Below are 11,702 nucleotides of genomic sequence, written 5' to 3' on the forward strand. Positions count from 1 at the left end.
AAGAAAATAGTGCACAGTGAAAAAAAAGGGCTTTGGATTCCAGAATTTCTATGAGCAGGAAGCAGGCTCAGAAACCTCAGAAACCACTCAGGGCAAACATGGTTTTCATTTCATGGAAAAGGACAGCTAAATCCAGAAGGTAGAACCAAGAGCTCAGAAGGCAGACTATAGAGAATCACCGAATAGAATTGGGTCCTAAGAAAAAAAATTATATTGCCGTTTCCTGATGCCTATCCCACCACTTGGTGGGTGTGGGTGTGGAAGACAAATAACCTGTCTTTTTATTTTGTTTATATTCTATATCTATCTAAATATATCTATATATAAATACAGACAGATTTTTTTTTAAGGATGGGGAGGGGGAGGAACTGAGGGAGAGGGAGAGAGAGAATCTTAAGCAGGCACCACACCCAGTGTGGAGCCAGCTAGATGCTGGACTGGATCTCACAACCCTGAGATCATGACCTAAGCCAAAATCAAGAGTCAGATGCTTCACCAACTGAGCCAATAATCTGCCTTTTTGTTCACAGATACTCAGATCAAGAAGAATCATTCCTGAAGAGATATTAGTAAAGATCTGGACTCAAGGCCCCTCATCCACACCTAGAAATAATACAGAAGAAAAGGACCTGGACTTCATGCCTGTCCTAGATGGCACAAGATGTTTGGGAGAGTCTTTGGATGGGACAACTGCATTTTGAGTGAAGAAAGAACATAATTTGTGGTCAGAAGCAGACCATGGTAGTTTTAAAATCTGACCTCCCAATTTTTTAACATTCCTACCATGTAAAAGTGGGCTCTGTCTCCTTCCCTTCAATCTTGGCTCTGTAACTGCTTGATCAATAGAAAACAGCATAAGTGGTACTTTTGTCAGTTTCTGGCCCAGGCCTTAAGAAATGAGCAGATTCTATTTCTTTTCTTGGAATTCTCACTTTTGGATCCCACCCATCATGCTGTGAGGAAAGCCCAGGCCACAGGGAGAGGCCAAGGGATTGTGTTCTAGAAAGCCCCACTATGGTCCCAGTCTGTAGTCAGCATGGGAGTAAGAAAACTAAGAAAATTCCAGCCCCAGCCGAGATCCAACCATAAGCACATAAGAGACAATAAGTGAGATAGGACTAGATGAACCAGGCAGGCCTCAGAACCATGAGAGAGAATTAAATTATTGCTTTCTATTTCCAAGTGATATCTTTTTATTGATAGAAAACAGGCAAGTCTAGCAGCGCTTGCGGCTGAAGGATCTTCTCGAAGGCAAAAGTTAGGGTCAGCTGAGCTCCATCTTGCCAGGACAAGTGAGATCCTGGTCCTCACCCCTTTCTGGAGCAGCAGTGGATCTGGGGTTCCCAACCAGCTCTAGGGCCCCATCGCCAGCCGCTCAGCACAGCTTCTCCCCTCTGACCAGCAGGATTTCTTCAATATTCCTCTTCCTATCCAGGTCCGAGAATCAGCCCAGTTTGTCCACGATGATGCAGTGCTTCTGGCAACAGGGGCAGGTCACAATGACCACGCCTCGTTGATAGGCCAGTTTGGAGATGTGCTTGGAGGACAGTGTCCCACAGACTTTGCAAGTGTAGATAAGCCGGTGGTTCCAGACCCTGGCCCCAGCCTGCCTTCTCCCAAGGCCATCAGGCCAGCCCCATGTCCCCACAGCCATCTCAGACCTGGCTCCTGGGGCCACGTGCTCAGCAGCCATGGCCCACAGCATCCCCTAAATCACTGCTGTTTTTTTTAAGTCACTAAGCACTGGAGTGATTTTTTACACAGCGATAGATAGCCAGAACAGACAGTTCCCATAGTTACTTTATGTAATCTTAAATTGTTTGAGGTATGACAATAAACATATATAATCTTAATAATTATAAAGAGTCATTACATATAAAATAAATTTAAAATTACTATTAAAATGACACAAGGTTTTGGAATCAAAGAGAACTAGGTATAAATCCTGGTCACCATCCTATTAGTTACATTACATTAGATAAGTTACTTAGTCTCTCTAATTCTCGATTTCTTTCTCTTTAAAATAGTGTTAAGGGCTGGCTCACTCAGTGGAGCATGTGACTGCTGACCTCAAGGTTGTAAGTTCAAGCCCCACATAGGGTGTAGAAATTACTTAAAAATAAAATCTTTAAAAAACCTTCACACATGTAAAAAATAAATAAATAACTAAAATAAAATGGAATTAGTTAAGAACGCCTATTGTATAAGATTGCTGTAAGATTTAAAATGAGAGAAAAAATGTAAATCCTCAGCCCAGTGCCTGGTACACAGTAGCTGGTCAATAAACATTACTCATCGGGGCGCCTGGGTGGCTCAGTGGGTTAAGCCTCTGCCTTCGGCTCAGGTCATGATCTCGGGGTCCTGGGATCGAGTCCCGCATCGGGCTCTCTGCTTGGCGGGGAGCCTGCTTCCTCCTCTCTCTCTGCCTGCTTCTCTGCCTACCTGTGATCTCTATCAAATAAATAAATAAAATCTTTAAAAAAAAAAAAAAAATAAACATTACTCATCATTGTTCCTTGATATTGACTGAGCCAATGTTGGCTAGCAAAGCCTCTGGTAATGAATAGGTCTTCTCTCATGTAGGAGCACTGACAATTCTATTAAGCAGGCCAAATGAAAGTTTGCCTTGTGCAACAGACTCTGTGCCTGGATGACTCTAGAAGCAGACATTCCAAACAGGGCTTAGGCATTTATTTGGTTCCAGATGTTAATTGCTCCAGTTCAGTTGCTGCTGGAAACTGACTCACCTGTAGCCTTGACCATCAGTGGGTGTCAATGTAAACAGGTAAGAAGTGAACAAGGTTAAGGAGACAGACAAATACAACATGGATACGATCAGTGCTCTGCACAATGATTCAGCTTCTGTAGAGGGGATGGAGAAGCTAGGTTGATTTTCTGTTAGCTAGTCAATTCAACGAGCTGTATATGAATTAAACATTGACTTTCACAAAGACCTAATGCCTATGTTGTAAAACATCCAAAGTAAGAGTTGGTGAGGCTCATGACATAAGGAAGCTTGTGGTCTAGTTAATGATGCTAATTCAATCACTCTTACACTTAATGCACTCATTCCACAGTTAGAATGTCTTCCCCTGACTGGTCTCTTTGCCTGAGCTCCATCTAAGCTGTTACCTTCACCACAGCCAGAGTAAACTTTCTAAATCCTGGTTCTAATCCTGATACTAGCCTGCTTTTAAATCTTTGAAGGGTCTCTGTTGTTCTCTGGAATAAGTCCAAACTCTTTAACATGGTTTCCAAGAAATTTTATGACCTAGTTTAAAATCCTCCAAAGGTTCTGGGTTGCTTTAAGATTAGAATCCATACCCTGTGTGTTCTACTAGACCTGCATGAACTGGATCCTATCTGACCTCACCTCCCCACCCTCTACCTCCCTGCTTCACTCCACTCCAGGCACACTGGTCACTTTGTTTCTCCAACATGCCTCAGAGCCTTGGTACATGCTCTACCCTCTACTTGGAATACTCATCCTCAAGTTTTTTGCATAACTGTTTGCTTCTTAAACTTCTCAAGTCAACCACTTCCTAATCAATCAATCTGTTACACATCAGTTAGTTGACTTTCCTTTTTTTAAATTCATTTTTTAAAAAATATTTTATTTACTGGGGTGCCTGGGTGGCTCAGTGGGTTAAAGCCTCTGCCTTCGGCTCAGGTCGTGATCCTGGGGTCCTGGGATGGAGCCCCGCATCGGGCTCTCTGCTCAGCGGGGAGCCTGCTTTCTCCTCTCTCTCTGCCTGCCTCTCTGCCTACTTGTGATCTCTGTCTGTCAAATAAATAAATAAAATCTTTAAAAAATATATTTTATTTACTTATTTGAGAAAGAGAGCAAGAGAGCACAAGCAGGGAGGAGGGGGAGAGGGAGAAGAGGAGCAGACTCCCCACTGAGCAGGGAGCCTGATGCGGGGTGGATCCCACATGACCTGAGCTGCAGACAGACACTTAAAGGACTAAGCCACCCAGGTAACCCATTATTTGACTTTCTTAACAGCATGTATTATAAACTGTAATTATCTTACTTCTTTATCAGTAAGCCCCTCAAAAGCAGGAATCCCATCAGCCAAGGTCACTGCAATATCCTCAACTCGTAAAATAGTACCTAGAATATACTATTGTGCTCAAAACATCGGTGGGTAAGAATGAACTGCCATTTTCCAGATTTGGAATCCAAGGCTCAGATAACTTAGAGGACTTGCTTAACTAGTACACCCAAGTCTGACTGATTCCAAAGTCCATGCTCTAGACCTGCATTGTTCAAAGCAGCTGGTCAGTAAACTGTTTGTTACTGGTCCAAGCCTGAGGCAGTAAAAGGTCAGGCCAAAATGTAAAATAATGGGCACCTGGGTGGCTCAGTGGGTTAAGCCTCTGCCTTCCGCTCAGGTCATGGTCTCAGGGTCCTCGGATTGAGCCCCGCATCACGCTCTGTGCTCAGCAGGGAACCTGCTTCCCCCTCTCTCTCTGCCTGCCTCACTGCCTTCTTGTGGTCTCTCTGTCAAATAAATAAAATAGTTTGAAAAAATGTAAAATGATGAAGGGCTACCTTCATGGAGCATATCTCGCTATGAAAAGAGTATCAGCTAGACTAAAAACAGTGTGCTCAGTGAAGCAGTTGCTTTATATTCTGCTGCAAGCTCCATATCCCACTGGGAGCTAATGACAGTCAGGGGTCTGCACACACCTGTGTGCCACACTTTGCCTAGCATTCCTCTAGTCTGGCCACCACACTATACTCTTTACTCTTTCTCATCCCTCATTTGATGCCTTCATGTGAGGTACTTGGGTTTATTCCTGGCTCCTTCCTTCCTCTCATCTATGGGTTTGTGCGCAGGAAGTGTCAGATAATTTATATTGTAGATAAAGAGAATATTGAAAATGTGGGTAGGGTTTTTTTTATTCCTGCCTTTCAAAGTAAGAAAAAAAATTTTTTTTAATTATTCCCCGGTTCTGGAATTTTCATAAGGCTCTGAGCTCCAGAAAACTAGCTATTCTTGCTGGGTAATTGGCTAAGCTCTGTCAAAGCCCTGATTTCCGAAGTAGAACTGTGCAAACTATTCTTATCCTACACACTGGACTCACAGCCTAAGGCAGTGATAGCCTCAAAAATCCTATGATGCAGGGGACTGTCTTTATGTCTTCTTGGTCTCCTGTCTCATTGGTGCAGAGGTCCCTAACTATTCTCCATTACCATGGACTCTCTACCAGTGCTTTTCTTCTAATCCCACCAAATAGCCCCTCTACACACACACACACACACACACACACACACACACACACACACAAATATCCTATGGCAACACAGCATGCCAGTAGGAAAGGCTTCTTCATTCAATCATTCAATAGTCAGTCAGAGCCTTCTCTGGGCCAGGAATTGTGTTAAGAGTTGAGAAATAGGGGCATCTGTGTGGCTTGGTCAGTTAAGTGTCTGCCTTCGGCTCAGGTCATAATCTCAGGGCCATGATCACAGGGTCGTGGTATCAAGTTCCACATCGGGCTCTGCACTCAATAGGGAGTCTGCTTCTCCCCGTCCTCATGCTCTCTCTCCCTCTCTTAAATGAATAAATAAAATCTTAAAAGAAAAAAAAAAAAGAGTGGGGGAAAGAACAGAGTTCATGCCCTCTGGGAGCTTTCTGAGCTGAGTGAGGAAGTCAGACTAAATGTGACACAAATAGTCTCATGATGAAAATTATGAACAAAGTACTCAAGTTTTACAAGAAAGTCAAATAGACACTCTAATCGAGTCAGCCTGTGTGCACTAGAGAGGGGCAAAAGGGACCTATACACTGAGGCTCAAATATCAGCAAGAACGATTTGTCTTCCTAATAGTCACCAACAACCTTTTGCTCTGTATGTCAGGTACTTTGTTCAGCACTTTAGATGCAGGAAGTCATTTCATCTCTACAAAGGCTGAATGGTGGGAACCTTTTTTATCCTCCTTTGACAGATGAGGAGGCCAAGACATAGATAGGGAAATTACCACTTCAAAGTTGCATAACCAATGAAAGCTCAAAACCTAATCCTGCCTAATTTGATGCCTAGCTTTTACCATTGAACTCTACTCTAACCTAGTTCAAGGCCTTGATAAACACACTTCTGTAGGTATCCCAGGTCCAGCAAGAGGCCCAGCTGTAATTAGAGGTGCCCCTGATTACACACAGTGTTAGGAAGTTCATGATGGCTCCCAGGCCATACTCTCTTCAATATTAACCCCATAAAGTACAATAATTCACTCCTACTAAGCTGCCTTTGTGGTCAATAATTACTGGTTGTTGGAAGTTTCTAGAAGGCTGAGAGTTTCCAGGTTGTATTTGAAGGACTTGTACACAAGCTCATCCAATTTATTTATTTGTGAGCCACCGTTCTGTTACAGACCCCATGCTAAGCTTGAGGACACCGAGCAGAATAAGTCACAATCCTAGCAATCAAAGAATTCATCTGATATTGAAGGGGACAGGCAAGTGAAGGGATCACTATATTACTATGCAAAGAGAGGCAAAAAGAAGGTTGTGCAGGGACCAGAAGTAGCTTGGAGGAAAGGAAGTCTTTCCAGGGGAGGGGATTTCTGAGTTGGGCTTTAAAGTATGAATAGGTGTTCAATGGGAAGTCAAGAAGAGAGCCTTACAGATACAAAAAGGATAGAAGCATCAGGCAGTAACATGTACTCCATCTGCTATAAGCAGTTTTTGTCTTATCACAGCGTATCATCAGGGTGCATGGATGAAAGGGATGCAGCTAAAGAAGTTTAGAGCAGCCAGTCATAATGGGTCTTATATCCTAGGCTAAAGGGCTGGGATTTTATCCTGAAGACAACATCAGGGGAGAGACACAGATCTAAACCCTGGAAATCATAGAGTTCAGTTTGCTTTTGCAAAAACTCACTCTGGTATCAGCAAGGAGTGTAGATGGAAAAAGCCAGTCAAGAGGCAGGAAGGACCTATAAGAGTATATATGGGAGATGTGGAGACTGGTGCTTGGATGAAAGCAGTGAGGCTGGACAGGAAGAAGAGACACAAGGACAGCAATGAGGACTTAGCGACTGGTTGGATATGGACTAGACGGGGGCGAGAGAATTCCAGAATGACTCCCAGCTTTCTGTGTTGGGCAAGTGGGTGGATGCTGTCTACTTGTTTACTCTCTATGTCCCCCTGAAATGTAAACTCCAGGAGGGTGGGACTTTGTCCTGTTCCTCAGCACACCCCGAATACCTAGAACAGTGCCTGGCACACTGTAGGAAGCTCAGTAAGCAGTTGTTAAATGATGTTCTCAGGGTGCCTGGGTGGCTCAGTGGGTTAAGCCTCTGCCTTCGGCTCAGGTCATGATCTCAGGTCCTGAGATCGAGCCCCACAGTGGGCTCTCTGCTCAGTGGGGAGCCTATTTACCCTCTCTCTCCGCCTGCCTCTCTGCCTACTTGTGATCTCTCTCTCTCTGTCAAATATATAAATTTTTCTAAAAAATTAAAAAAAAAATAATGTGCTCATCCCAGAGCTTGTCTCCATCTCTGCCACCACCACACTGACACAAGTTCCCACACAGTTCCCAGAGTGGAGCGCCTCAGACTTGGTGACTGCTTACATGGGGCCAGGAGGGTGAGGGAGGAACCTAGAGTGACTAGCCTTTCCATTTCTAACTCATGGCACCTCTCTGGTCTACCTATTCTCCACAGAGCAGCCAGAGTGGCTTTCTAAAATCATAGATCATGTCAATGCCCTGCTTAAAATTTTCCAGGGGTCCTCAAGGCCCAGCATATCCACTTCTCCAACTTCACCTCCAGTCACTTTACTCCAATATACTTTATTCTCAACTGCCTATATTGTGGGCTCTGTTTCTCAAGCCAAATACACCTCCAGTGCCAGTCACACTTCTGACTTCCCCAGCAACTTGCAAGGATTCTACCTCATACACTACCTTCTGGGAGAGGCCTTCTCTGACTGCCCAAACTAAAATAAAGCCTTCCCATGTGCACCTGAATGTTTATAGCAGCAATGTCCACAATAGCCAAACTATGGAAAGAGCCTAGATGTCCATCAACAGATAATGGACAGAAGAAGATGTGTTGTGTGTGTGTGTGTGTGTGTGTGTGTGTGTGTGTGTGTATAGTATTCCTATACACACACACACACACACACACATGTGTGTGTGTAGGAATACTATGCAGCCATCAAAAACCCAAAATCTTGCCATTTGCAACGACATGGATGGAATCAGAAGGTATTATGCTAAGTGAGATAAGTCAATCAGAGAAAGACAATGATTACATAATCTCTCTGATATGAGGAATTTGAGAAGCAGGGCACGGGGCCGTGGGGGGTAGGGAGGGAAAAAATGAAACAAGATGGGATCTGGAGGGAGACAAACCATGAGAGACTCTTAATCTCACAAAACAAACTGAGGGTTGCCGGGGAGAGGGGGGTAGGGAGAGGGTGGTTGGGTGATGAACACTGGGGAGGGTATGTGCTATGGTGAGTACTGTCAAATGTGTAAGCCTGATGATTCACAGACCTGTACCCCTGGGGCAAATAATACATTATACATTAATAAAATAAAAAATAAACAAATGCACAAATAATTTATAAAACAAAAAACAAAGCCTTCCTCCTCTGCCCTAGCACATCAGCCTGATTACTTCTTTCACATCAGATATCACAGCCTATTCTTGTTCACCGATTTGTTGACTTGATTATTAGTTCTCTCTTTTTCACCTCTCTCTCTTCCTAGCATGTATTCCAGTGCCCAGAACATAGAGCTCAATTAACATTTTTGTCTAAAACTGTGCTTCCGGTTTTATGGTGATGCTGATGATGCTCATACAAATGACGCCCTCCCACAATGAGATGCTAGTTTGTGTTTGTGGATCCAAGGACTGACTAGAACATATTCTCGACCATCTAATTAGAGACAGAATCCATTGTCACAAGCTTGGTCTGGGCTTTGAAGCTAGGGGTGTGTGTGTGTGTGTATATGTGTGTGTGTTTCTGTGTGTTTACTTTATGCCAAGAGAACTCATAATCATCATTAGGTACAATCTACCACCTGCCTCAATGGATACCCACTTGGTAAAAGTAAAATGAGGATGTGGTAGCTCTCCTCTGTTCCTTTGCAAGATAGGGTGAATTTATTGCGTCTTATAAACTATAAGTATTGAGACAGGAAGACAGTCTCTTAGCCCCTTCAGATATTCTCCCCAGCTCCCACATTGGCTCTGTGGGGAGGGGTTTTTAGAACATGCTAAAGAAGAGAGAAAATGCAGTTACCCAGACAGTACTGGAGGGAGGGATTGGGCTGACAGGCAACAGGGGCTGCAGAAGAAACCTTCTGGTCAAAAACTGAAGCAGAATAACCTTACCAGTTTCAATAACACTGGGAAAAACCTAAAGGAAAGCACAGTTGAATACATCTCATAATATTCCTGAAAAAGAGACATTTTAGTGAACCTCAAAAATCAGAAAGGGAAGAAACCCCAATTGTTTCATTTTAAAATGGGTAATCTGAAACCCAGAGAGGTGAAAGGACTTTCCCAGGATCACACCGAAATTCTGTGGCTGATCTAAGACTAGAATTCTCATTATTCTAAGTTCAGTGTTTTCTGGCACATATCATCACCAGTATAAACCTAACTTTTAAGTTAAATTAAGCTAAGTCATATCCGCATGTCATTCATCTCTGTGGCCACAGAAACTAGCAAGTGCCTGTGTCCAAAACTCATCCAAATTTTTATGAATTCTCATTTCTAGCTCTTCTGCCTCTCAGTCCATGGCCAGCCTATCACAAGACACACTTATCACTTCCCTTCGATTTCCAAGCTGATGCTATCAGAAAGAGGCCGGAAATAACCAGAAGATATATGTTGGTAGAGAACAGGGTATGCACATGATACTTACAAAAACAGCAGGTGAACCCATAATAGATACTTCACAGTTTTTGAAGCTATATCCGATCAGAAATCGTGATTCTCAACCAATAAAACTGTGGGCTAACAGGACCATCTGAGGACATCCATAGCTCTGTCTGTGATAGAATGAGAAGAGGGGAGAAGAAGAGGAAAAGGTTAAGTCTACGAGTCACGGTTCAGAGTTATCGGGTCACACACACATCTGGGAACTCAAAAGACTGTTTCTATAAAAAATAAAAATATTTTTCTAAACAACAAATGTGGAAACTGGGGTCAAAATAACAAAAAATAAGGTACCTCAAAGTACCAATTAGACCTGAGGTCCAATCCTAAATAATTACCTTAGCCTAACAGCATAGATAACCATTCTTCATATTTACAATAAGGATAACAATAGCAATAACAGATGTAGTCATCACTTACTGATCACTACCCATATGACAGGCAATGAGTTAACCACTTAAATACCCCTTCTTTCGTCTAATCCCCATCCCAATCCCATGGAATATAGACATCATTATTTCCAAAGAGAATCAGAGAGATGAAGTAATTTGCCCAAATTTATTGTCAAGTTATTGGACCAAAAATTGAAATCTGAAGTTCTTATTCATTATATTTCAAAGGGTGGTTGTGAGGATTAAATCTAAATTAAAATTTAGATTTTAATTGCGAAGTGCCAGCTCTCAAGACATGCTCCTTGGGTAGTTTGTGTCCCTTTCTGTCCATATTCATAATCCTTGTCATCCTTCACAGGGGAGGGACAGCAAAGCTTAATCGTCCAGGGCCAACTCTCAAACCATCTGAGGTACAAGGGCCGAGGGGAGGCCAGGAGAAGATCCCCAGTGCCATCCCTTCCTGTTCCAGCTAGAAAACTCGGAATCTAGGAGGCATAGGGAAAGGGGCCTCCGTCTTTCCTATGAGAACTGGAGCGTCTAATTTTCTTCTCCGGAGATTCTCCCCTTTGGAAGGATGGGGCCGGACTGCATGGAACTGTGGCAAAGAGCACGTGTCCCACAAGTTACTTAACTTCTCAGATCCCACCCCATCCTCAAAATGCGTGGTAATGGTTGTAATGCAGTTTACAAAGTTGCTCAACCGAACTAAATAATTTCACTAAATGTGCTTAGCAGAGGGCCTAGGACATGGCAAGCATTCAATAAATGTTAGTTATTATTTTTGCCATTATTTTTATTATTCCAACCCCAACAACATTCGAGGTGCCTCTATTAAGCCAGGGGGTCGCGTTGTGAATGACTTGAATTTACAAATGCATTCAGTGTTCTGCCTAAACAGCGGACCGACAGCCCGGCATTTGGGCTTTCCATGGTACAACGACCAGGTTTTCTACCTCCGGGGGAACGTCCGCGACTTACAGAACAGCGACGACAGTACCAGCACGGAGTACCCTTTCCCTTATCTTTCAAGGGCGGGGTGAGGCCTGAGCCCCCGACTTCCACAGCACGCCCATCTCAGCCATCATTGGTCGCCTCGTCGCTGGCGTGATTAAGGCCCTTCCCCCTTCTCTCTGGGACCACGCTAAGGCGATCTCCGGAAGTGGAGGGGCCTCAAAGGAGGGACCGCGACGGATCCTGGGCTTTGTAGTCCGATCCTACCGCTGCAGCCAAAGACCAAGGCGTCAGGACCCGGAGAACTACAATCCCCAGCAGCCCGCGAAGAGCGGAGAGAGGGGGAGCTTGTGTCACGTGGGCTCTCGGCCTGGGCGGGCTATTTCTTAGTGCGGCGGCGGCGGCGGCGGCGGCTCGGGGGACCGGGGCCTTTTGTTTGGAGCGGCTGCGGGGCG

General features: G+C 44.0%; 1 long non-coding RNA gene across 1 annotated transcript in view; it reads right to left on the reverse strand.

Annotated features, from left to right (window-relative positions):
* Nucleotides 1-11,444, reverse strand: part of LOC308343035 — a 37,504-nt gene extending 26,060 nt beyond the window's left edge. The window contains exons 1-2 of the long non-coding RNA XR_013966841.1: nucleotides 11,275-11,444; nucleotides 9,891-10,017 (exon numbers count right to left, since the gene is read on the reverse strand). This is a non-coding gene — a long non-coding RNA (uncharacterized lncRNA). The remainder of the gene's footprint in view (nucleotides 1-9,890; nucleotides 10,018-11,274) is intronic.
* Nucleotides 11,445-11,702: the final 258 nt, after the last annotated feature.

Source organism: Martes martes (genome assembly GCF_963455335.1).
Source record: "Martes martes genome assembly, chromosome: 5".
In the NCBI taxonomy this organism is placed as follows: Eukaryota; Metazoa; Chordata; class Mammalia; order Carnivora; family Mustelidae; genus Martes; species Martes martes.